At 48.1% G+C, this 4,521-nt stretch overlaps 1 pseudogene; it reads right to left on the bottom strand.

Moving 5' to 3' along the window:
- The window catches only part of LOC147118905 (uncharacterized), a 115,452-nt pseudogene extending 111,203 nt beyond the window's left edge, over positions 1-4,249 (bottom strand).
- Positions 4,250-4,521: the final 272 nt, after the last annotated feature.

Here is a 4,521-nt window from a genome sequence, read left to right as displayed (position 1 = left end):
ATGTTACCTGGGCTGGAGAGCTTCAGCTATGAAGAAAGACTGGACAGGCTGGGGTTGTTTTCCTTGGAGCAGAGAAGGCTGAGGGGGGACCTGATTGAGGTGTACAAAATTATGAGGGGCATAGATAGGGTAGATAGAAAGGAACTTTTTCCCTTAGTAGAGGGGTCAATAACAAGGGGGCATAGATTCAAGGTAAGGGGCAGGAGGTTTAGAGGGGATTTGAGGAAAAACTTTTTCACCCAGAGGGTGGTTGGAATCTGGAACTCACTGCCTGAAAGGGTGGTAGAGGCAGGAACCCTCACAACATTCAAGAAGCATTTGGATGAGCACTTGAAACGCCATAGCATACAAGGCTACGGACCAAATGCTGGAAAATGGGATTAGACAGGGCCTGATGGCCAGCGCGGACGCGATAGGCCGAAGGGCCTCTTTCTGTGCTGTATAACTCTATGACTCTATGATGTGATCAGTCAAAGCAAATTAAAAGATGCTGCTATTTACTGAACACAACTGAATTATTCTACAAGGATGCTATCACAGTCTTCCTCAGTATTAACTACATCCCCCAATTTAGTGTCATCCGCAAATTTTGAAATTGTACTTCTGATTCCCAAGTCCAAATCATTCATGTAAATGATGAACAACAGTGGTCCCAGCACCGATCCCTGTGGAACACCACTTCCCACCTTCCGCCCGTCTGAGTAAATACCTTTAACTCATCCCGTCACTATAACTGGACTTGTCTCCATTCCCATGCTGAGCGGGTTGCTGTACCAGACGGGAGGGGCAACATTTGGGGACTCTCGATTCTCCACCAATTCCCATTCCCCTTCTTTCTGGTGGATAATGGAGGTGCCACTGTGTGTAATGTGCAAGTCAGTAAGAATTGTCAGCAAGGATAAATCAGCACTTTCTAATTGGAGATGTTAATCAGTGGAACCTTTCAGACACTGAATTGTAGATTTTGTACCAAAGATCAATTTAGGATTGAAGTAAAAGTTCATAATTTTATTGTAAAATAATTCAGGGACTCTCATCAGAAATTAAGGGGAAAGATCAGACAGCGGTTCTTAAATGAACACTGCAGCCCCGACAAGTCAATCAGCTATATATCCAGAGTATTAAACTCCAGCCCAGTTATAGGGGTTATTAACATCAGCAGAAACAAACCCCAATTGTCAGAATGAACATGGTTCAGTCCTGGATGTGATTAACAGCAGCATCCAACCCCTGCAATCACATGTGAACACGCTGGTGTCTCAGCAGGTTGGATGACAGAGTGAATCCCTTCCCACACACGGAGCAGGTGAACGGCCTCTCCTCAGTGTGAACATGCTGGTGTGTCAGCAGGTGCGATGACTGAATGAATCCCTTCCCACACACGGAACAGATGAACGGCCTCTCCCCAGTGTGAACTCGCTGGTGTGTCAGCAGGTGGGATGACTGATTGAATCCCTTCCCACACATGGAGCAGGTGAACGGCCTCTCCCCAGTGTGAACTCGCTGGTGTGTCAACAGGTTGGATGACAGAGTGAATCCCTTCCCACACATGGAGCAGGTGAACGGCCTCTCCTCAGTGTGAACATACTGGTGTGTCTGGAGACTGGACGAGCGAGTGAATCCCTTCCCACACACGGAGCAGGTGAATGGCCTCTCCTCAGTGTGAACTCGCTGGTGTGTCAGCAGATTGGATGACTGAGTGAATCCCTCCCCACACACGGAGCAGGTGAACGGCCTCTCCCCAGTGTGAACTCGCTGGTGTGCCAGCAGATTGGATGACTGAGTGAATCCTTTCCCACACACAGAGCAGGTGAATGGCATCTCCCCAGTGTGAACTCGCTGGTGTGTCAGCAGATGGGTTGACCGAATGAATCCTTTCCCACACACAGAGCAGGTGAACGGCCTCTCCCCACTGTGAATGCGTCGGTGTTTCAGAAGGTCAGAGGAATTAGTGAATCCCTTCTCACACACGGGGCAGGTGAACGGCCTCTCCCCAGTGTGAATTCGCTGGTGTGTCAGCAGGTTGGATGAATTAGTGAATCCCTTCTCACACACGGAGCAGGAAAACGGCCTCTCCCCAGTGTGAATGCGCTGGTGTGTCTGGAGCTGAGCTAACTGAGTGAATCCCTTCCCACACACGGAGCAGGTGAACGGTCTCTCCCCAGTGTGACTGCGTCGATGAGTTTCCAGTTGGGACGGGTAATTGAACCCCTTCCCACAGTCCCCACATTTCCACGGTTTCTCCATGGTGCGGGTGTCCTTGCGTCTCTCCAGGTTGGACGATCAGTTGAACCCTCGTCCACACACGGAACACGTGTACGGTTTCTCCCCGCTGTGAACAGTGCGATGTTTTTTCAGGCTGTGTAACTGGTTAAAGCTCTTTCCACAGTCAGTGCACTGGAACACTCTCACTCGGGTGTGTGTGTGTGTCTCGGTGCTTTTCCAGTCACAATGATGTATGAAATCTTTTCCCACAGACAGAACAGACAAACATTTCTCCTTCCATATTCAAAGGCTGATGATATTCCCTGTAAAAGCAGTTTACAAAAGACATCACTGTAAGTTCAGGATTAAAATGCAGTACAGATAATTCTAGTTCCTATGGAACATTCTTTCCTCTCTTATTACATAGAATTACATAGATTGTACAGCACAGAAACAGGCCATTCAGCCCAACTGGCCCATGCGGTGTTCATGCTCCACACGAGCCTCCTCCCATCTCTCTTCATCTCACCCCATCAGCATCTCCTTCTATTCCTTTCTCCCATGTGTTTATCCAGCTTCCCCTTAAATGCATCCATGCTCTTCATCTCAACTACTCCCTGTGGCAGCAAGTTCCACATTCTCAGCACTCTCTGGGTACTTTCCTGGGCAGCCAATCAGCACTGATGTCTCTTTTGTGCATTTCCTGGCGAGGCGAAACAGTTGATATTTTCTGATCAAAAAGAGCTGAGCTCGGCAGCATTAGTCCTGTTTTGCCTCCTTCGGGGACCAGGTGTACGAGCAGAGTAAGCGCAGCCTTCACAGCAACCGCAATAAAATTGTTACAATTGTGAAGGAGCTTTGTGTCAGTGCACTGGACCACAATGGCAATAGATTGGGAGAAGGGGAAGTGCAACGAGACCTGAGTGTCCTTGTGCACCAGTCACTAAAGGTAAGCATGCAGGTGCAGCAGGCGGTTAAGAAGGCAAATGGTATGTTGGCCTGCGTAGTGAGAGGATTCGAATACAGGAACAAGGATGTCTTGCTGCAGTTGTACAGGGTCTTGGTGAGACCACATCTTGAGTATTGTGTGCAGTTTTCGTCGCCTTATCTGAGGAAGGATGTTCTTGCCATGGAGGGAGTGCAGCGAAGATTCACCAGGCTGATACCTGGGATGGCAGGAATGACGTATGAGGAGAGATTGGGTCGATTGGGCTTATACTCGCTGGAGTTTAGAAGAATTAGAGGGGATCTCATTGAAACTTATAAAATTCTAACAGGACTAGATAGACTAGATGCAGGTAAGATGTTTCTGATGGCGGGGGAGTCCAGAACCAGGGGTCACAGTCTAAAGATGAGGGGTAAGCTATTTAGGACAGAGATGAGGAGGAATTTCTTCACCCAGAGAGTGGTGAACCTGTGGAATTCTCTACCACAGAAGGCAGTTGAGGCCAATTCATTCAATATATTCAAGAAGGAGTTGGATATATTTCTTAAGGCTAAAGGGATCAAGGGATATGGAGAGAAAGCAGGGACTGGGTACTGAATTTGGATGATCAGTCATGATCTCGTTGAATGGCGGAGCAGGCTCGAGGGGCCGAATGGCCTACTCCTGCTCCTATCTTCTATGTTTCTATGTGTGTCAATTATTGTCTGACTGCGCTACTGAGAAGCGCCTTGGGATGTTTTAAAGGTGCTATATAAATGTAAGTTGTTGGTGTATAGAGTACTCTGTTTAAAGTTAGTGAAATGATCAATAACCAAGGAAGATCATTTTTTTGTTTGGTTCTGTTAGTTTTCATAGAATCATGGAAGCGGACATCACCAAGGAGGCCATTCGGCCTGTGCTGGCTTAGAATGAGCACTCGAGCTTAGTCCCACATCCCTGCTTGTTGTCCGTGACTCTATAAGATCCTCATCCTCAAGTACCCGCCCAACTCTCTTTTAAAATCATTTAAAATCATATCATAATCCTACCACCTCCCGGAACCGTCTCTTCCGCTTCAGACCAGCGCCAGCACTCGCACTGCGCATGCTCAGAGTCTGTCCAGTTCCGCGGCTGCGCACTGGGTTCCTGTGGTTATTGATAGGGCACTTTCTGCCGCGCGTGGGATTCTGGGTATACACACCGCCATCGGAAGCTGCAATTGGTCAACAGAATATTTTTTAAAATCATCCCATCGATATTGGGGCCGGTGGGGCAATCAACAAAATTAATTAATAAATTATACAGAAATCCACATGCCCGGGCCCTCCGCCATCGTGTGATGTACGCTGGCCGCCAATTTTCAGTTACCAACTCGTACCTCAGGCCCCGCC

The sequence above is a fragment of the Somniosus microcephalus genome, chromosome 4 (genome assembly GCF_052327205.1).
Source record: "Somniosus microcephalus isolate GS21.2 chromosome 4, FLI_Smic_1.0, whole genome shotgun sequence".
NCBI classification, from domain to species: Eukaryota; Metazoa; Chordata; class Chondrichthyes; order Squaliformes; family Somniosidae; genus Somniosus; species Somniosus microcephalus.
The sequence above is the reverse complement of the archived record's forward strand: the minus strand, read 5'-3'. Positions and strand labels throughout refer to the sequence as shown.